The 21,500-nt window shown below is 56.9% G+C and overlaps 1 protein-coding gene across 15 annotated transcripts in view; it reads left to right on the top strand.

The window, feature by feature from the left end:
* The window catches only part of Hdac4 (histone deacetylase 4), a 239,497-nt gene that overhangs the window by 112,231 nt on the left and 105,766 nt on the right, over positions 1 to 21,500 (top strand). The window lies entirely within an intron of this gene.

The raw sequence follows: 21,500 nt of genomic DNA, 5'->3' as shown, positions 1-21,500 counted from the left end.
CCTTCTCTTGGGGGGAAATGGACATGACTTGATGCAGCCCAGAGGGCAGAGGGAGGCCGATCTAGAGGTCATGTTCTCCCCAAGAGCTGCTGCTTCTCATGGTTAACAGCTCAGGCCCTGGTCCAGGGAGGCCCTGTGGGGGAGCTCTGAGCTGGTGTGGGGTCCAGCCTGGTGTGGTGAGGCTGCTAGGCAGCCCCAAGGCCATGGGCAGTTCTCCTGTTATCTATCAGCCTCCTGTTTCTGCCGGGTAAGGGTCAGAGAAGGGTACCCCGGCACTTCTCTGTTCTTCAACATAAAGCAAACAAGCCACCAGGTGTGATGACCAATTTCAGACTCCGCAGATGACATTCTGAATATCACACTTGCAGCCGTGTCTCCAAGTCTGGGGAATGGAAACTCTCCCTATTCTTTCTCCATAAATCCCTCTCCCCTTGTGGAGTCCCCATTGGAAACTCCGGCCGAGGGTCCCCTCCTTCCAGACCCTTGACTTTACGAGGCAGACCCACAACCCCTCCAGGTCTGGGTCAGTGAGCTAGCTGCTGGGCCCATCCCACACATGTGCCACGCCATGCCATCACCTGTTCTCTCCCACCGCCGCACCTCCTTGGTAGCACAGCTGCTGTGCCCTCTGGGGCCCTGGGTCTGCCCGCGGCCTCGCCTTCCCCGTGTGCCTTGGAAAGAAGTGGAAGTGGGCTTACCGCTGGGCTGCACGTTCCCAAGCAGAGGTTTCTGTCTTTGCTCGCTGAGTCTCTGAGGTCAGCCAAAGGTCATTCTTGGCATTTCCCCAAACTCAAAGCCCTCGTGGAGTCACGGCTGTGCTCCTAGAAGACCCTGGAGCTTTCCCCTGGGCCCGGCTCAGCCTGCCCGTTCCCACGGGACACATGGGCAGGTTCTCCACTGTGTGCAGATGCTTGGTTTCCCAGGTGTGGCTCCAGCGAGCAGCTCTGACCCCACTGTGTCTCCACCGTGCCCAGCTGGGTTGTCTGTTCACACTAAGGCTGAGCTCTGCCGCCCTCCCGGTGTGGTGTGGAACTGACGAGGGATGGGCTATGGGAAGATGGGGGACACGCTTGTTTCCAAGCAGACCAGAGGAGGGCTCCACCTTGCTTGCCAGAGGCCCAGCCCCCACTGAGTGTGAGGGTGGATGGTGGACTGCAGTGTTGGCCAGAGCAGACGCCCCTTGTCGGCAGGTCTCAGGCTGCGTCTCATATCTGAGATGGACAGCGATGCCTCTCTGCAGAGTTCTCCTAAGCTCAGTTGTGTCAGCCCGGCAGTGGCTCCTCAGTAGGTATTACCTGTCACTGTCACCTTGCCCACATCCGAGGTCCTGCGGGGACATCGCCATGATGTGCTGGTTCAGGATCTGAGTGCTTTCTGAGGATTCACCTGCTGCCTGCTCTGGAGCAGCCTGCGGTTCCAGGAGCGGGAAGGTGCTGTGTGGCCAGACTCGTCCTCTGCCCACCTCCTCGATGGCCACAGGCTTGGGCAGTCTGGGTATCCTGCCGTGGGCTTGTTTTCCACCCCGGAGGGAGGTCAGGACGTTCGCAGCACCGTTTGAAACCAGTGAGTGTGTGCTGTGCTGGTGGGCAGAGGGAGGCTGCCCATGTGCAGCGTGCACAGGCTGCACGCGGGCGGCGGCCACAGCAGTGGCTTGGGCAGAGCAGCCTTCCTGCTCCATCTTGGGCCTTTCCCTGCAGCATCAAGTGGCCTGAGAGGAATAGGAACCTCCAGTTGTGCAAATGCCTTCAAAGCCACCTTCCGTGAGGTGGGAGCAGGCGTGTCTGTGGTGCCTCTCCGTCAGTCCTAATCTGCTGGCACTCCTGGCAGTGGGTCCAGGCTGGCCGTGTTCTGCACCAAAGGTACCCTACCTGAAGGCTGAGAGAGGTGCCCAGCTCATTGAGCAGTGGCCCCAGCGACCACTGGAGCTGTCCCTGGCAGGCACACTTCCCGCCCGCTGTCTCCTTGGCCTCTCCACCTCTTGTGGCTCTGCACAGAGGCATGCTCAAGCATTTCTGCTGATCGTGGCTCTTGTTAGACCCACTCAGTCCTAGTGGGACTTTCACTTCAGTGGACAGGCATCACCATGTCCTCTGCTTCTGTGCCACCTGAGTCACAGCTCAGAGCCGTGCCAGGCAGCACGCCCTCTTCCGGGGAGTCTGTGCCACAGGGTCACTGGGACGATTCTGATCTCTTCAGCTTCTCTCTTAACTTTTTGTATGTAAGACTTTCCTTCTTCCTGTACTTATTTTTCCCCTTCAGTTAGACATTTTGGGCTGGAATATACCTCAGTGGTGGAGAGATGCCTAGCACGCACGAGGCCCTGAATTGGACCCCCAGCTCCACAAAGAAATGAAACCGATGTTAATGGTGACGTAGTTCTGTTATAGCAGAAAGCTCATCCCGTGCCTGCTGCTGCCCTTGTCCTTCCACATCAGCATCAAGCCACCCACCTCGTGAAGAAGCAGGTGCTGCAACTAGGACATGGCCTGTCCTTTCCCCTTCCAGAGGCCATCGAAGTCCTTCTCAGTCAGAGGAAGGGCGGCTGTGCGAGGGGCAGTGTGCAGAGGCAGAGCCCAGCCTACACGTGTGGGGGGTGAGGAGCTGGGGGCTGGTGTCTGCTCAAGATGCCCTGCCCAGAGTTAGCTGGAGGACACCGCAAGATGAGGTCAGCAGAGGCTGGGCTGTGGCTGTGGCCTCTCGGTCATGTGGGCAGGTTACAGGGGCTAAGAACTGCCCAGTCGTTCATTTCTGAGTCCTGGGAACAGACTTGCTCTCGTGGAGAGGAAAGACTGCTCCAGTGCGCAGTGCCCGGCTCCACCTCCTCCTCGGGCTGAAGTGAAGGGCCGTGGCCAGGGGCCAGCTGGTCGAGCCCGCAGCCAGGGCCTGCTGAGCCAGCCCACTGCAGCTCCGTCCCCTTAGGCTGTACTGCCATGTGACTGCCAGCACGTGCACCTTGGGACAGGCTGACTTGGCCCTGGGACTGTGGAAGCCCCCTTGTGGACCAGAAGCCACACCTTCCTGCCCATTTACCACCTGGCCACCATTGCTCACAGGTGTGGTGCCAGGTAATGCCCAGACTCCAGTGTCCCCTGTGTGGTTGAAGGTTCATTACCCCCCAAGAACATCTAATGGACTTCTCCAGGCCATCTGTCCAGATGCCACCCTCCACTCTATCCTGACCACCTGCTCTCCCCGGCTCTCGAGAGTGGCCCTATGTTTCTCCCTTGTGTCTGCTTTCCACCCATGGGACAGCAGTTTTCCTCTGACTCTCCCTTCCCTCCCATTAGACTTAGGCACTCACAAGGACAGTCCCGTGTCAGGCACCTTTGTCTCTGGGACCTTTATTTGTCTACGCACAGGATGCATTTTTCTTCTATTTCTTCCACCTTTAGTGAAGTGTCCGTTCCTGCCCTTTTACTCTGGGCTCAGTAATAGAGGGACCCAGTGAAGGGTCCTGCCCGGGGCTCATGGAAGCACTGGGAGCTAGGTGGCCTTGGGTGCTGTCCGTCTCTGATCTCCACATGGCATCTGCAGGCCTGGGCTGCCTCCTGGGCATCTGGGGCTGCTTGGCCTTGGCAGGTGCATGGAAGAGAGAAGCAGGTGGGCAAATACCTGTCCCGGTGCACAGAGGAGCCTGGGCTCTCCACTGCCTGTTACACTGCACTCGTGCCTCCTTGTACCCTCTGGTCTGCCGGCCCTCGCCTCTTGGCTCTGCTGTATCCCTGGCACGAAGGACCCCCTTACCCTCTGCCCACCCAGAGGCCTTCGTGATGACGTCCTGGGAGTGACTCTCACACAGCGGAGGGAGGAGGACGCTACTGGTTTGCCTTGAGAGAGTGTCTTGAGGCTCCTGGTGCCCAGGGTGCCCAGGGTGCCCAGAGGAGGGACCCAGCAGAGGGTCCAGGGCACTCTGGAGCTCTCACCTGCAGCCCCTGCGTCTACCCAGGGCAGCAACTGGCCTGGATGAAGTGAGAATATCAGTCTCTGGCTCCTGACCTGTGTCCATGCTGATGGTGACTGTCGCGCAGGTATGGGTGGCGCTCGAGCAGCTCTCCAGCCCCACACTGCCTCCGGCTCCCAGGACTGCCTCCACATGGGTCTCCTCCCAGTGTCCTCTCTCCAGCCCTGTCCTCTGCAAGGCAGGTCTTGTCCTGCGGGTGAGCCTGCTGTCCACTCCTCTGCAGGAATGATGGGCACCCAGAGGCCAGTGCTTCCAGCCCTACTCAGCCTCTGGGCTGGGCCAAGAAGACCAGGCTCCTCTGGTGCAGCCGAAGGCCTCTGTGTAGCCCGCCTCCTGACCCGTGCTCTCTCCCTCCCCAGAGAGCTGTGTCCCTGGCTTCTGCCTGGTGCCTGGGGAAGGGAGGAGGGGCCCGACGACCTGCCCTTTCTGCGCTGTTTGGCCTCCTGCTCTCGGCCAGCCTCAGCCTCCCCTTGGGGTCCTGATACTGCCAGCCGCGGCCCTAAGCACGGAGCAGCTGAAGCCACAGAGCCCGTCTCTTGACCACTGGCTTTCGAGCCAGTGTGCTTCTTTCTGATGAGATGGTGTCCAGGCATTGTTCCATGTTTCCCAACCCCTCGTGCACCACGTTGTCACTGTCATGCCTCCCGTTGTGTGGCATGTGCTGGTGCTGGTGGGGTTGTGTCAGTGTGTGTGGTGGTGTGGTTGTGTCAGTGTGTGTGCTGGTGGGGTTGTGTCAGTGTGTGTGCTGGTGGGGTTGTGTCAGTGGTGTGTGCTGGTGGGGTTGTGTCAGTGGCGTGCGGTGGTGGGGTTGTGTCAGTGGCGTGCGGTGGTGGGGTTGTGTCAGTGGCGTGTGCTGGTGGGGTTGTGTCAGTGTGTGTGGTGGTGGGGTTGTGTCAGTGGTGTGTGGTGGTGGGGTTGTGTCAGTGGTGTGTGCTGGTGGGGTTGTGTCAGTGTGTGTGCTGGTGGGGTTGTGTCAGTGTGTGTGCTGGTGGGGTTGTGTCAGTGTGTGTGGTGGTGGGGTTGTGTCAGTGGTGTGTGGTGGTGGGGTTGTGTCAGTGGTGTGTGGTGGTGGGGTTGTCAGTGTGTGTACTGGTGGGGTTGTGTCAGTGTGTGTGCTGGTGGGGTTGTCAGTGTGTGGTGGTGGGGTTGTGTCAGTGTGTGGTGGTGGGGTTGTGTCAGTGGTGTGTGGTGGTGGGGTTGTCAGTGTGTGTGCTGGTGGGGTTGTGTCAGTGTGTGTACTGGTGGGGTTGTGTCAGTGTGTGTGCTGGTGGGGTTGTGTCAGTGTGTGTGCTGGTGGGGTTGTGTCAGTGTGGTGGTGGGGTTGTGTCAGTGGTGTGTGGTGGTGGGGTTGTCAGTGTGTGGTGGTGGGGTTGTGTCAGTGGTGTGTGGTGGTGGGGTTGTCAGTGTGTGGTGGTGGGGTTGTGTCAGTGTGTGGTGGTGGGGTTGTGTCAGTGGTGTGTGGTGGTGGGGTTGTGTCAGTGTGTGTGCTGGTGGGGTTGTGTCAGTGTGTGTGCTGGTGGGGTTGTGTCAGTGTGTGTGGTGGTGGGGTTGTGTCAGTGGTGTGTGGTGGTGGGGTTGTGTCAGTGGTGTGTGGTGGTGGGGTTGTGTCAGTGTGTGGTGGTGGGGTTGTGTCAGTGGTGTGTGGTGGTGGGGTTATCAGTGTGTGTGCTGGTGGGGTTGTGTCAGTGTGTGTGCTGGTGGGGTTGTGTCAGTGGTGTGTGGTGGTGGGGTTGTGTCAGTGTGTGCTGGTGGGGTTGTGTCAGTGGTGTGTGGTGGTGGGGTTGTCAGTGTGTGTGCTGGTGGGGTTGTGTCAGTGTGTGTGCTGGTGGGGTTGTGTCAGTGGTGTGTGGTGGTGGGGTTGTGTCAGTGTGTGTGCTGGTGGGGTTGTGTCAGTGGTGTGTACTGATGGGGTTGTGTCAGTGTGTGTGCTGGTGGGGTTGTGTCAGTGTGTGTGCTGGTGGGGTTGTGCCAGTGGTGGTGCTGTGCTGCTGGTGTGATTTCCAACAACCCCCTGCTGCGTTAGTGGGACCTGGGAGAGTGGGATGACTGTTCCCTCTGCCACTCCCCCTGGATGCCCAGGGGCTCCCTCCTGCAGCCAGGGCTGCTGAGCTCTGCCTCCTGCCTCCTGGCTCCTAGCGGCCCCTAGTCTCTCCTCCAGTCTCCTTTTGCAGCCGTGTTCCTTCTTATCCCAGTTGTTCAGGGAGAAGGAGGAAGGCCTTCCAGTCCAGGTGGACGTCAGACTGTTTGGGTTATTTAGGTTCATCACAATGTTCTGCCCCATTAAGTTTTGTCTTGCTGCTGCTGCCACCCTGCAGTCAGGGAGACTGCTCCGCCTGTGGGAGGAGTGTGCAGAGTGAGGGCAGGCGGCTCCTGTCACCACGCCTGGACTCCAGGTGCTGCCCAGCTGTCACCAGCCACGAGGACTCTGGCATGCTGCAGCTGTGATTGCTTTCTCAGTGTTACAGGAAGACACGTGCAGGCCCCAGCCGGGGCCCCAGGGCCTCTGTGGATGGAGGACACAGTGCTCACTCCACAGTCCAGTTGCCCTGAGGAGGGACCGGCTCCTTCTCAGTGCTGGTGCTTCAGAGCTGCCGCTGGGGTCCCCTGGTGCCCAGAGCTCGTGCTCAGAGCAGGGCAGTGTCTCGCCACGCTCAGAGCAGGGCAGTGTCTCGCCACGCTCAGAGCAGGGAAGTGTCTCGCCACCCTCAGAGCAGGGCAGTGTAGCCACGCTCAGAGCAGGGCAGTGTCTCACCACGCTCAGAGCAGGGCAGTGTCTCACCACGCTCAGAGCAGGGCAGTGTCTCGCCACCCTCAGAGCAGGGCAGTGTCTCGCCACGCTCAGAGCAGGGCAGTGTAGTCACGCTCAGAGCAGGGCAGTGTCTCGCCACGCTCAGAGCAGGGCAGTGTCTCACCACGCTCAGAGCAGGGAAGTGTCTCGCCACCCTCAGAGCAGGGCAGTGTAGCCACGCTCAGAGCAGGGCAGTGTCTCACCACGCTCAGAGCAGGGCAGTGTCTCGCCACCCTCAGAGCAGGGCAGTGTCTCGCCACGCTCAGAGCAGGGCAGTGTCTCACCACGCTCAGAGCAGGGCAGTGTAGCCACGCTCAGAGCAGGGCAGTGTAGCCACGCTCAGAGCAGGGCAGTGTCTCACCACGCTCAGAGCAGGGCAGTGTCTCACCACGCTCAGAGCAGGGCAGTGTCGCCGCGCTCAGAGCAGGGCAGTGTCTCACCACTCTCAGAGCAGGGCAGTGTCGCCACGCTCAGAACAGGGCAGTCACAGTGCTTGGTGACCAGAGCTTTGTGCCCTGGTGTCATTCTGCGCGCTTGAGAGCTCTGGAGTTTGAAGTGTATCCAGAGAGCAGTGCACAGTGTCTGCGGCACATGCAGCCAGGATGGGGCCTGATGACCCCACGCTGGCTCAGGGCCAGCTGGAGTGACTAGTTTGCAGTGGCCACACCTGAATGGCATAAGGTCGTGCACCGGGATGCGGCAGTGCACAGGGTCCCATTGGGCAGTGCCAGGAGCCTCCTTCAGAAAAGAGCAGATAGCCAGCTTCCATGGCACCTGCTTGGGGCGCAGCCCCCTCCTGCTGAGTTTGTTGATGACGGAGACAGTGGTGTTCCCTTTCCCGGCCTGTTCTTGGCATGTCCTCCTCCTGGCAAGTTGTACCGTAGGGACTGGTCAGGAAATAGGCTGCAGGCCAGGTAACTTCCCAGGTGTCACGTGGGTCGGGCGGCTGACTCTAAGGAGTGCCCAGGGTTCTCCTAACCTGAACCTGCACCCACCTGACCCACAGTGCCACCTTGCCCTCCTAGTTGGGCAGTTGGTGTTAAGGTGGGTTCTAGAAGGCTCAGATGGAATGCCCACTGTGGCCGGCCGCAGGGTGGGCTCACGCGGGAGCTCAGCCTCCACCACCTTCTGCCGCCCAGGGGCGCCTTCCTTTCTGAAGCGCCTTCCTTTCTGAAGCGCAGGGAGCCTTCTGTTTTAAAATCCCAGCTGTTCCTGTTGAGTGATAATGGTTCCCGTCGGGGCCCAGCTGTGAGGCGAGACACCTATGCATCGTCTCAGTGCTGCTGAGAAGGAAATTCTAAAGTCCTTTTGTGTAACCCAACCTTATGTAAACCAGAAGGACAATTGCTGGTGGGATTTGTAACCTAGGACAACTTGTTTGTGTATTTGTTTACTGGGGACTAAACCCAGGGGTGCTTTACTACTGTGCTATAGCCCATTCTTTTTTTATTATTTATTTTCAAAATTTAGAGATGAGGTCTCTGTATTGCTGAGGCTGGCCTTGAATTTGCAGTCCTCCTACCTGGACACCCTAGTTGCTGGGATTACAGGCCTGCACTACCACACCTGGCTGAAGCCATGTTTGATTTGCCAGTCACAGAGTTTAGGCTGTTTTCAGAGGGCCTCGAGACTGATGCTGGAGTGAGCAGGAGAGAGCCACGCTGTGGTGTGGAGGAGGTGTTGCTCCCGTGATGGTGATGTGGCTGGGCACTGTCAGGTGTCCACAACACAGGCCCTGCCCCTGTGACTTTCCACCTCTGCAGCTGGGCTGTGCAGAGTGCTCAGGAAGGGAGCATCAGCTCTGCTGCTGCTGTGTGGTTGCAGCAGTGTGTTCCAGTCCTACCTCATTCTTAAGACTCTCAGAGCAGAGCCTCAGGGGGTGCTGCCCCCTGAGGGGGTGTCCTGTTGGAGGCCAGGCATAAGCTCTTCCCACCAGGGGAGGGAGGAGGCCTGCTGGGTTAGTCTCCAGGAGGTCCCTCTACATTTCTTGAGAGCCACCTACCAAGCACATGCCAGGTTTTGGCTCTGAGCTGGTGTTCATTCCCAATTACGAATACTGTCCTTCTAAAAGGTAGCCCTCCTTCTGGGGAATATAGAGCAGATAGAGTGTGAGGGTTTCCTGAAGAACATTAGGACAGTTCTGAGATAGGGAGTGGGGCTGACTCTTCCTTTGTAGCTGATGGAGAGCAGAGGAACCCAGCTGGTTGGCCACCTCCAGACAGACTCTGGCTGGGGCAGCCAGTGCAGGGCCAGGGACTGTGCCTGAAGCCTGCACTCCGACTGTGCCTGGACTGCCAGGAGAGCACCTGCCTGTGGCACAGGGACATCCGTTATGCCTGGGACCGAGGCAGGGAGCTCTTAGCCACTCTGCTGGATGCTAGGCCACAAGATCTGCATTTCTGGCCAAGTTACAGTGAAGCACCTGGTGGGTAGGGCCTTCCGTGTGTTGGCCAGCTCCTTCCTTCCTCCAGAGGGAGGAGCCTTGGAAGGTCTGCAGGGCCGTCTTGCCCACTTGCCGTCTGCTCCTGGGAGCAGGTTGTGGGGAAAGGGCACCCTGTAGGCAGCCCACCATGGCCGTGGCCAGCAGGTGAGGTCTTTGAGTTTATCATGCATTTCAAAGGACTTTTAAGAATCTTGACAGATGAGGAAGGAACACCCCTGAGTTTGAGGGATCATGGGCCTCTCCGTGCAGCTGGACATGCAGCTGGAAGCGAGTCCAGGCCTGTGAGGTGTTGGGGGAGACGCCTCGAGGGACATGCTCTGGTATCCCCTGCAGCCTGTGGCCACCCAGGACAATGCTAGGCCGATGCCCCCCACTCTGCCTTTTGTGGTTTGGGGTAGCTCCTGGGACCAGCAGAGGCACTCGCCCTCCCTGTTGGCGGGGGCCTCCTGCAGGGTTCCCTAGGGCTATCCAGGCCCCTCCTGGTGAGTGCCTGTTGGCCCTGGCCCTCACTCGGTCCTGCCCTTTCCTTTCCTGAGCTTCTCTCCTGGCACCTCCACCTCCTTCTCTGCCTTTGTTTTTCCAAGTCATGTTTATGGCAGATGCAGGAGTGGTCAGAGTGCCCTGGGGCTTGGTGTGCAGGCACAGTGACAATTACTGGCCAGGAAGGCCTCCACACTCCCTCCTGTGGGGACATCACCGCCAGGTCGGGATTTAGGAGAGCTCGGTTGCTGAGGGCCATAGCCGAGCCACATCCCCAGCCCTATTTTGTATTTTATTTAGAGACAGGGTCTCACTGAGTTGCTTAGCGATTCGCTTTGGTTAGGTTGGTTTTGAACTCTCATTCCTCCTGCCTCAGCCTCCCGAGCTGCTGGGATTATAAGCGTGAGCCACTGTGCTGGACCGGTTGTTTTTTTTTGTTGTTGTTTGTTTGTTTTAAAGACAGAGACAGAGAGATAGATAGAGAGAGAGAGAGAGAGAGAGAGAGAGAGAGAGAGAGAGAAAATTAAATATTTATTTCATAGTTTTTGGCGGACACAACATCTTTGTTTGTATGTGGTACTGAGGGCCGCACGCATGCCTGGTGAGCGCGCTGCCACTTGAGCCACATCCCCAGCCCTGGGCTGGTTTTTATTTGGTGGCAGGGTGTTAGTGAGTTGTCTATGCTGGCCTCAAATTTGCAATCCTCCTGCTTCACCCTCCCTAGCAGCTGGGATTACAGGTGTACCTGACTTGGATGAATATTAATGGAAACAAAATTGTTAATGTTCGTAATTTTTAAAACTTTGGATGCATGTGTAGATAGTGCATCCTCTAAGTCTGTGTGCACTGAGGATTTCAATAATGGACAGTTTATCCTGCCTTTTGGAGGGGTCAGTTTATGCTGCACACTGCCTCCGGGCGCCTCCTTGTCCAGTCTGCTCCCTGTGATCTCTAGTCCACATCGATGGACGCTGCCTCCTGACTCCATTCCCTGTAGTGCCTATACCATCTTCTATTTCCCTGGAAACATGATTTGAGTTTCTTCTGCTCCCCCCCCTTCTCCCCACCCACTGTATCCTGGGGATTTAACCTGTGGTCTTACATATGCTTAACACCTCTTTACCACTGAGCTATAACTTCATCTTAGTTTTCTAATTCTTTATATAACTTTTTTGTGTCCAACACTTATTTGTTGGACTGGCTTTTAAATTAAGCATGTAAAACTATAAATTATTCTCTGTGCTCAGTTTTAGACAGTTCCTAAAATTTTGGGTATGTGGTGAGTTTGTAAATTTCCTTCATTTTTATTTGTAATTAATATTTAAGAGAAATATGTTTCATTTCCTTTGAGTTGGGTTTTTATTCCTACTTGCTTTATTAATTTCCAGTTCTTTTGCAGCAAGTTCAGATGTGTGGGCTGCATTTTGTGTATTGGTGTATATCTTAGTGTGTTTTCTGTTGCCGTAACAGAATATCAGAGACTGGGTAATTTATAGAGGAGAGAAGTTTCCTTTGGCTATGGTGCCAGAGGCTGTAAAGTCTCAAGAGCATAGCCAGCGTCTGGCCAGAGGCTCCTTTTGCTTTGTCTCATCTGGGACAGCGTGAGGGCGCTAGCGCTTGAGAGGCAGAACAAGAGGGGCTTCTGTCTCTACACCACCTTCTCTGGGACCTCCTGTGACATCTTACCACTTCTTTTGAATTTGCAGTCCTCCTGCCTTACCCTTCCTGATAGCTGTTGTCTGCTCAGGGTCCACCCCCAGGGCCGCTGCACTGCAGCTCACTTCTGTGAGGGTCTGGGCAGAGCGCATCCCACCCAAGCAAAATGTGGGCCGCTTGCTGTTCTTCATGGGCCTTGATTTCTGTCAGTGTCCAGGGCCTTGGGAAAGGCTCAGACGGACTGTGGGCTCCGGTGTCCCCTGGGCTATTCAAGCCCACGGTGATTTTGTCTGTGCTCTGTCCTGTGCCCGTGGGCAGGTTCACACCTCTGATCCTTCTTCTGCCCTCCCCTGGCTCTGCTGCAGGTGGGGTGTGGGCTCTGCTTCTCTTCCCTTGGAGTTGCGCACACTCAGGACGCTCTGCCTCTGTGAGGCGCACACTTCCTGCCTAAGAAAGGCTCCTACTTTGGGTCTGATCTTTGTGATGTTGATGTTCTGACCTCACTGCCTGTTTTTTGGTCTTCTGCCTGTTTGGGGCTGACCTCCAACCTGAGCCTTCTTACCCTGGGTGCTCTGTGCCAGAAAAAACATGGCACCATGTTCAGCTGTGTCTGGCCCAGTCTCTTCCCTTGGGGAGAGAAGGTTGGTTTCATTTAGGGTTTCTTTTGGCTGGCAGCACGGGGATTGACCCAGGGATGTGCTGCCCTGAGCTCTGCCCCAGCCTGTGTTGTGTTTTGCTCACTGCGCTCCCCAGGCTGGCCCACACCTGCCGTCCTCCTGTTTGGTGTGTGTGGTTCCGAGACCCACCTGCACTCTGTCCCTTCTCTGCTCTTGTGCTGCGCCTGCTTGTGCTGTCTCGCACGTGGACCTTTCTGCCATTTCCCTGGTCCGTCTGTGCAGTGTGGCTCGCCCCAGCAATCCAGAAGGCTCTGTCTTCCTTTCAGAGTTCACTAGGGACATGGTCAGTCCAGTGCTGTGCTCATGCTGGTTTCTTCTGGTGCAATCTCAGGCAGACCTGACAGTGTCCCAGTGAGGGTCAGCTGGCTGCTGTGCTCTCTCTTCATTTTCTGATCTTGTATTCTGAAATTCTCTTCCAGACACCTAGATAGTATACTTAGACTGCCATTTATTGATTTATGAACCTTAAATGGTTGTTAATGAGAAAGAGAATATATTAAGTTTCTGCCTCCGTATTCCTGTTTAAAATGGAGGCACAGTGTTAGGTTGGCCTCCAGGTTTGGAGAAGTCAGATGCAGGGAGGGCAAGCCCAGGTAGTAGTGCTGCACTGCTGGACACTGTCCCCCTTTGCTGGAGGCCCCTGCTGAACCTTGTGGAGGAGCATCTTCCTACCCTCTGCCCCTGGCCCTGTGACCACAACCTGGACACAGCATGGCCCAGGAGCATCTGTTTCCCAGGAGGACCTCACATGAGCTGCTCTGGGGCTCAGGGTTGTGCCCATAAGGAGAAGGAGTTGACCTGACTCAGAATTCTTCTTTAGAGCCGTCTTTAGCTACACAATTTTAGCCTGCCAAACCAGACATTGTGTCATTTACAAATTTTCCAGCACCTGAAGCACCCAGTAGACCCTCCTGTGTGCAAGTTTGTAAGCTGCTAAGTTAGGCAGGTGGAGCTCGGGGTCTGCTTTCTCCTGGGGCTTCCGTGTTGGCAAGAGCACAGGGTTATGTGCACCATCCCTCTCCTCCTTCCCAGGGGGGCAGGAGGAAGGAGGTCGGCCATGGAGTTCTGTGGAAGGAGACTCTGAAACTCATTCCTGTGGGCATCTGTGTTGAAAACTGATTATCTGCCTGTATCCCACCTGTGGGCAGACAGGAGGACCACAGGTGTGGGCCAGCCTGGGGAGCGCAGTGAGGCCCACAGGCTGGGGCAGAGCTCAGGGCAGCACGTCCCTGGTTCAGTCCCCATGCTGCCAGCCAACAGAAACCCAGGGGGTTGGTCGTCAGGGAGCTGGCCTTAGAGCCCTGGTCGGATGTCAGAGGCCAGGTGCTCAGGAAGGTCAGCTACCAGCAGCCCCCACAGTGTCCTCTGTGTCCTTGGTGCTCTAGGGAGCAGTGTGATGGGGACATCTGCTTGAGCTCAGGGTGCGGCCCCCCCGGCCTGCAGGAGGCCTGGCTCAGCCCCGGCGTGCAGGGGGAGACGGGGCTTCCTCTAGGGCTGGTGCGTTTTGGAGACTGTTTCCTTTATTTGTTTTTTCTCCAGGAAGATGAGTGAGAACGTTTCACCTGGTGCTTGGGTGGAATTTCAGTACAAGTGCTACTCGCACGTGTGTATGCCTGTGTGTGAACCTGGGCTACTTTACATTCAGTGATTCATGTGGGAGATGTGTGGGGTTCCTAGTGGAGGAGGAAACTGCATGGTATGGTCCTGATTAAAACATGTGAACTAGAAGCCATAGCTGAAGTGTGTGTGAAGTGTGTGTACATAGACACACACGTATGTTACATTTATATATATGTTTGAGTATGTATCCTTAAGAGTATATTTGCCTTTACAACAAATTAGGGTTTACTGTGTTAAAAAGTAAAGTCGGGGGCCTTTTATGAGCTGAGCCAAGGGTGTGAATGTGTAGTGACTTAGTGTGTCCACCACAATACCACCCTGAGGGCTTCTGCCCTTCATGATTCAGGGTACCCCAGAACCGGGGATGAGCCGGGTGCTGCCCCGTGGAGCCCCACCCCCTCTTCATGATTCAGGGTACCCCAGAACCGGGGACGAGCCGGGTGCTGCCCCGTGGAGCTCCACCCCCTCTTCCGCTCTTCTTGTTATGACACAGTCTCTCGGGCTGGCCTCACTTGTGCTCTGTCTCCGCCTCTGCCACGGTGACTTCTTATTTTTATTCATCATCTTTTACTGAGGTTGAGCCTAGGGGCTCCCTACTACTGAGTTATATTCCTTTCTTTCTCTTCTTTTTCTTTCAAATTCTGAGATAGGGACTTGCCAAATTGCTAAGATCGGCCTCAAATTTATAATCTCGGTGCCACACTCTCCGGAGTCCCCAGGATCACCGGTGTGTATCACCCCACTCATCTGTAGTCCTTGCTTGTGTCCTGGGCCCTCCAGTTGGATCTCAGCCTGGAAGCCGGAATGTGGTTGGCAGAATAATGTGCCCCTCAGAGACTGGGGATATTCCACGTGGCAGAGGGACTTTGCAAATGGGTTTAGGTCAGGGATCTTCGATGGGGAGATGGTTCTGGGCGATGTGAGCCACTGGCAAGAAGTCAGGAGGATCAGAGTTGAGGGGGAGGGATGTGGGGACAGAAGCAGAGGGCACACTTGAAGACGGACAAGGCCAGGAGCCGGGGAAGCTGGGGCCTCTGGGTGTAGGAAAGGCTGGGAACACATGCCCTAGAGCCTCCAGAGGCCCTTGACTGCTGTACCACAAGCCCATGTCAGTGTTCGGCCCCCAGCACTGTAGGTGGAAGGTGTGTGCTGGGTCACCCACTAAGTTTGTGGTGGCTTGTTGCATCTGGCAGTCACCAGAAACCAATACACAGTGGGATCCCGTGAATCCTTAAACCAGAGTCCCGTCCTTCCTCTCCCTGATGGTGGGTGGATGTCTGAACTTCTCTGTGCCCAGTGTCCCCATCTGTGGGTTGGGGAGGAGCAGGTGAACCCTGACCTGCACCTGGTGTTTTCCAAAGCCCTTGCTGCACAGTTGACCTGGTTGTCTCCTTGACTGTCAGCATCCTGGCTAGGCCATGTGCACTGTGGAGGCAGAGCAGGCCAGGACATGCTCAGTGTGTGCAGAGGCGTGTGGGTGGCCCCTGCTCTCCCCAGGCTTTCCTCCTAGCAGCCCTGATGCTGGACTTCCTAGCCTAGGGGCATCAAGTGCCTTCTACTGGAGTTAGAGGAATGGCCCAGGCTCAAGAACACAAACCCATGGTGAATATGAGATGGAAGCAACTCTTGGGGTAGAAACTGATGGGTTTCCAAAAGCAGCAGCAGCAGACCTGGGAGGGTGAGCTAGGGCCGTGGCTGTCCACTGAGGAACCTGGCCTCACGAGTGGCTGGACTTGAGCCGTCTTCAGAGAGCCCAAGGAGGGGTGCCAGCGCTGCGACCCGAGCCCTGCTCTTGCTACACCTGCTCCTTGGGGCTGCCCTGTTGTTTTGGTGGAGTACATTCCTCCTGCCTCCACCTGGGAAGGGTCTGCCGTGATCCTGCTGAGGGAGCCACGTCCGTCCGTGATGCCAGGCTTGGGTCTCCAGCCTCCAGCCCTGGCTTTGCCTCGGAGGGCCGTGCTGAACCCTCACCCCTTCTTGCTCCTGCCCCATTTTTCCAGCCCCTGGCTACCTTGTGTTCCTGGCTTCTGGGGAGACCATCGTTACAATACCATGCCTCCTGAGCCTGGGCCTGTTCTTGGGGTGAGTGGAAGAGGGGCAACAGTAAGCCGGTGGACAGGTCACTCCAGGGGAGCACCTTTGCTGGGAGTTTTCACATATGAGTCTCTCCTCAGTGTGCTCCTGGACACCCAGTACCTTACAGTGCATCTGCAGCCAGCGGGAGTGGGGCACACCATCTACTGTCCTTCCCAAGGGCCAGGACCTGGGTGCTTCCTAGCCTGATGCTTTGCCTGGAGAAGGCCCAGTCGGACCCTTCCTGGGGTGCATGCTCAGCCCCACAGCCCTGGCCCTGGGTGTGCCAGCTGTGCTGTCCTGTCTCAGGTCAGCACCCAGCTCCTGCCCTCTGCCTGCGGGCACCACGCCTGAGCACTGTGGGGGGACAAGGGGCAGCCCCAGTATAAGGGCACTTTCAAGGTAAGAGGTGTCAGGAGAATGTGAGGCTGGGTGGGGTGGGGGGGTGCACAGCTCCACCAGCCCAACTCTCTCCTGCCTTCCCTTGCTAGGTGCCCCCAGGACCAGTGAGCCCTGTACCCGGGCATGTCCTGCTCCTGTGATGGGGCTCCAAGTACACCTGCTCCTTCTCATACAAACCTGTGCCACCCCAGGAGGAGGAGCCACTGTCACCACCCTGTGCAGCATAGGCCAGCTGCCTTCTCTGAGAGCACTGGCTAGATGTAAACTCAGGCCTGGCCCCAGAGTCCATGCCCTGCTGGCCAGTGGCCTGCCAGTCTTTTCCTGTGGATATTTGGAGAGCCCAGGGCCCTGCCTGCAGGTCCTGTCATGGGATGCAGATTGGCTCCGGAGCTCTCTTTGGCTATTCCTGGAAGCATCATATGGACTGGGGACTGCAGACCTTGCACCTAGTCATGTCCTGCCCACCCTGGCTGCCCATGCCGGCTGCAGGGCGTTGGGTGTGGAGAGAGCATGGCGGCCTCCTGGCAGTAGCCCCATTCTGCATGGGCCCCAGGGGATGCCTGTAGGAGGGCATGAAGCTACAGAGAGGCCTGTCATTCTGGGAGTTGGCCTGCTCCAGGCAGCTGCCTTGGCTCAGAGCTGTACAGCACCCCCAAGCACCAGGTAGGCCTTTCCGTGCCAGGAAGGACAGGGTGCAGGTCAGAGCTGCGTGTAGGACTGGCAGTTGGAGTAAGACCCACACCTGGACTAATAGTAGCCCTTTTCTCTGGGCAGAGGAGTCTGGTTGGCCTCTGTGCTCCACGGAGGTGGCAGTGTTTCCCTGTCCTCATCCCTTCCTGGTCTGAATGAGTGGTGGACCAGCTTGGCTCTGCCTTTGGGACTGTCCCAGCCTGAACAGATATTCAGTGAGGGCGGGGGCTGTTCCAGCTGAGGAGCTCTTCAGGAAAGAGTGCCATTGGCCTGCAGGCTCTCCAGCAGGGGCACTGGACAGGGCAGGCATAGCCTTTGGTCCAGAACAAAGCTCAATCCAAGCTGCCGGGAGCACCAGGAGCCAGGCAAGCCACTGGTGGGGGCTTAGCTCTGGGTTTACACCAAGTGTCCCTGTTTGCCCCCAGAGAAGCACATGATGGTTTAGAATGTCAGCCCTGGAGCAGGGGGGATGCATATCTCAGGCTTTGGGCTGCCCAGATGCCTGTAGTACAGTGGGGGCCCACAGAGGAGGTGACTTGTGAGCTCTGGATTCCCTTAGGAACCTCCTGATCTGGCTGGCTGTCAAGGAGGGGATGCTAGGTCCCTTTCTGGGTTTGCTGTTTGGCCGCGGGGCCTGGGCAAGGTGCTTTGCTCCCTGTACGGTGTCCCCCCCTGTGGAACGTGGCACACGTGTGTCTGAATCCCCTGTGGGGACCTTACCTGTGCTGCATACAAGAGTGTGAGCTGAAGACCTCTCTGGGCTCAGGTGGTGAGCCAGGAGGCTGGAGGGAGGGGCCGCCTTTCCTGGCACAGATGCTCTGTCCTGGGCCCCTCCTAGATTCTGGAGGCAGAAGGCAGAAGCAGGGGGCCGTGCCTGGGTGTGTGTGCTCACCTTTGGCTTCCCTACTCTGCATGGGAGACCCAGCTCCAAAGTCAGGATCAGCATGGGCAGGCACCCTCACTCCTGGCCAGGGACACTCCCGTGAACACCTTCCTGCATCTTGTTTGTGTTGATTTTTTGCTTTTGATTTCACTTAAAACAATAAAATCAAAGCAGCCTTTTCCTGTACTATGTTTTTTTTTCCAAGTGTGTTTTCTATTTTAGTTTGTTGTTGACATAAGCTGTTTCTTGGGTATTGCTTATATCCATATTTATGAGGCAAAGAGAGGTGACATATTACGAAATTCACCTGTTTGAAGCTACAATAGGAGCACTTTTGTTTTTTGCATTCCTACAGAATATTTTAAGTCTTTAGGTTAAAAAGTATTCCTGACTTCTCTGTGTCATCTGCGCGCGCACACTCACACACACACACACACACACACATATGAGGTTAATAGGATAATTGTAATTCAGTTAAGAACTCCTTTGGGGAAGATAATATTGCATATAAGTTAGAATTTGAATGGAGCTTGGATATGCTTGTTCAGTCCCTTTTTTTTTTTTAAAGAGAGAGTGAGAGAGGAGAGAGAAAGAGAGAGAGAGAGAATTTTTAATATTTATTTTTTAGTTCTCGGCGGACACAACATCTTTGTTGGTATGTGGTGCTGAGCATCGAACCCGGGCCGCATGCTTGCTACCGCTTGAGCCACATCCCCAGTCCCTTGTTCAGTCCTTTTAAGTGATAGTTTTAATAAGCCATGTCCTGGGAAGTTCCCAGGCAAGATGGCAGACTGAGCACATGCACCTCATTTCACTCATTCTGGAAATTCATCGAAAGACTCCAGTACCATGTCCATGTCCTAAGTTCCAGCCTAGTCACTAGGCTCACCCAACACCGGGGTTCTGGTCTCCAAATACTCTTTCTCCCTGAAGAGGAATGTATGAGAGTTTCCAGGACACTTTGTCACAGAAGAGTCTGGGGTCTGCTTTCCGAGACCCTTGGCAGGTGTTAGAAGGACCAGGAGCCAACCCAGGGGCTCCCTCTGACCAAGGACAGGACCATGTGAGCATTGTAAGAACCATGGTTGTTGCCCCACTAGGCGCTGAGGGCACGTGAGCCGGGGCAGCAGCAGACGACAGAAATGAGCCCCCAGGAGCCGTCATCCTCCAGATGTGGCCATCCAGTTTGTCAGTTAAAGTAGAGCAGGTGGGCTGGGGCTGTGGCTCAGTGGGAAGCACGGGGTTCGATTCTCAGCACCACATACATATACATAGAGATCCATTGACAACTAAAAATAAATTAAAAAATAGAGCACAAGTCCTGCAAAGCTCTCGGAGGCGGGTATGCACATTTGAGGAGATACGTGTGAGTCAGCGTGAGATAGGGAAGGGAGCCAGCACAGGACGCAGGCTGCAGGCTGCTCTGAGAGACCTGAACTGGGTTGGAAGTCCAGGAGGCAGAGCAGAGCAGGGGTGGCGCCCTGAGCCAGTACCCCAGGGAGTCGGCGCAGCAGGGTGGGGATGTCCTGAGCAGGGCTGGAGCCGCCCCCTGGGAGGGACCTGTGAGGCTTCCCCACAGGCAGCACTCGGGAGTTCCAGGACAGGAGACCAGGAGGTCTGGGTGGCTTCCCGTTTTCAGTGACAGCACTGGGAGCAGGAAGACATGGAGCTTCGCCTTTGCAGTTCCCGAGGAGGGTGGTCTTCAAGCTGGAATACTGAGATGGCCAGAACAGTGGTGCCCGCGGGCAGCCTGAGCTTGTCTCAGACATGGACAGGAGTCATGGATCTCCTTTCCCAAGATCCAGTCGGGCCTGAGTTCCTGAAGAGGGAGAGCAAAGCCGAGGTCCAGGAGCAGTTGGAAGGAGACAGGAGAGTCCGGCTCCCAGGGGAGGAGGAAGCAGATCAAGCGTCATGGTTGTGCAGGGGACAGAGTGGACTGGCTAGGCGGGAGCAGTTCAGCCTCCAATGCAGTGTGACCAGGGCCAGCTTGCTGCTGCTGACTTCACCCCAGGACACAGTGGCCAGGAAAGCCTGCTTGGACCTTCCTGTGCACTTGGCCTGCCTTGGCCCCACTGTCCAGTCTCACCCTGCCCTGCTGTGCTGCTCAGCCACCTGAGGACCCTCACTCCTCCCCAGGGCCTCCTGCCTGGTTGCTCCTGAGTGCCATGGGTGGCCACGGCGTGGCACAGCTTGCTCCCAGACCATGTCCTTGGGCATTCTGTCTGTTCCACAGATGCTAGAGCCAGGGTGGCCTTGGCTTCCTGGGACCACTCATGACGCCATCCCAGAGCGGATGGCAGGCTCTGACTTGAGTCCTTCCCGCCCTGGGAGCATGGTGGCCTGTCCTTGCCCCGAGTCTGCTCGAAGCCCGCAGTCCTCCCCCACCAAGAGTGTGCTTGGAGAGCTGTAGGTGCAGGGGTGGCAACCTGGAGAGGAGCCAGAGGAAGCCCCCCAGAGCCAGCGCCCTTCCCAGGGTCGGGGGCGGCAGATCCCAGCTCCGTCCTCCAGAGTGATGTTTGGTTGCTTCCTCATGGGCTCGCTCGTTCTGCAGGGCCAGCACCCCGCCCCGGCTGCCCCGCAGGAGGAAAGCGTGCTTACGTGGCTGAAAGCTGGGCTTCCCCTCGCTGTGACCCCGACTCTGGAGTGCTCTCTGGAGAACACAGCGGCTTTCACTGTCTTGTGTGACGCCATGCAGTGTGTCCGGAGAAGAGGAGTCGACTCGTGTCACGGAAAATTAGCGTCCTTCTTTGTGACGGTGCCTTTGGGAAGGAAAGGCAGACTGACAGGCCTTCCTGTTGTGCCAGGGCTCCCTCCAGGCTGACTGCGCCTCTCCTGGGGCTCTGAATGCCGGCTTTGTGCCCTCCCGACGTCAGGAGCCTCTGGTGCCCTGCGCTCCTCGAGGCGGGCGTGGGGAAGCCTTTGTGTGGCCGTGGAATATTCATGAGAATACAGGCTTTTCTGTGTGGATGCCGAGGCTGCGGGAGAAGCTCTCATTGTCTGCTCAGGGCACTCTGGGGCAGAGGACCGGCAGGCCTCTTTGGGGAACTCGAGGCATTTCCAGGGTTTTTGATACAGAAATAGCACGAGACACGTTTGACGTAGCCCCAGTGCCGCGCAAGTGGGTGGGGATTGTGGTTCCTGGCTCTGCAGCTGGCTCCCCAGCAAGGCCTGGCATAGCTTGGCCGCAGCCCCACCACCTGGCCTCCTGATGCTGGCACTGGGAGGGGAGGTGGGGTTGCCCAGCAGCCTGTGGGTGAGTCTCCTTGTCTGTAAGATTTGAGTCCTTGTTTTTGTGTCCATCTGTGGAGGCAGCTTTGTTTGTGGACACGAGGCAGCAGCAGTGGTGGGCTAGGGGACTGGGGTGCTGACAAATGTCATCTGATTTCTCTACTCCACTTCTAACTGGCATGGCTGAGGCTGGTGTTCTGGGTGGTACCTCAAGACAGTGAACCAAGGCTGAGTGCCGTCCCGTTCCAACATGTGGTGAAAAGGGAGGAGCCACCAAGAGGCTGCTCCGAGCCCCTGGGCCCTCTGCAGGCAATGCTGCTCCCACTCGGAGCTTTCAGAAGTAGCCTGGTCCGGCTCCAGGCAGAGCAGGGCTGTCTGCAGCCTCCTGCAGTCCAGTGGCTCTCAGCTGGAACCTGCACTCACGGTCTGGTGTCAGACCAGCATGTGCCGTGGCAGTGCCCCACCACTGTTTCGCTCTCCATGTCTGGTGCATGCCACCCACCTGCTGCTGGTACGGGACAGGCCTGTGCTGGCCACCCTCCTCCTGAACTGTGAGGCCCTGGGCATGCATGGGAAGACCTGGATAGAGTTGGGACCTG

Source organism: Ictidomys tridecemlineatus, chromosome 7, assembly GCF_052094955.1.
Source record: "Ictidomys tridecemlineatus isolate mIctTri1 chromosome 7, mIctTri1.hap1, whole genome shotgun sequence".
Lineage (NCBI taxonomy): Eukaryota > Metazoa > Chordata > Mammalia > Rodentia > Sciuridae > Ictidomys > Ictidomys tridecemlineatus.
Note: the sequence above shows the minus strand (reverse complement) of the source record. Positions and strands in the feature narration are given on the sequence as shown.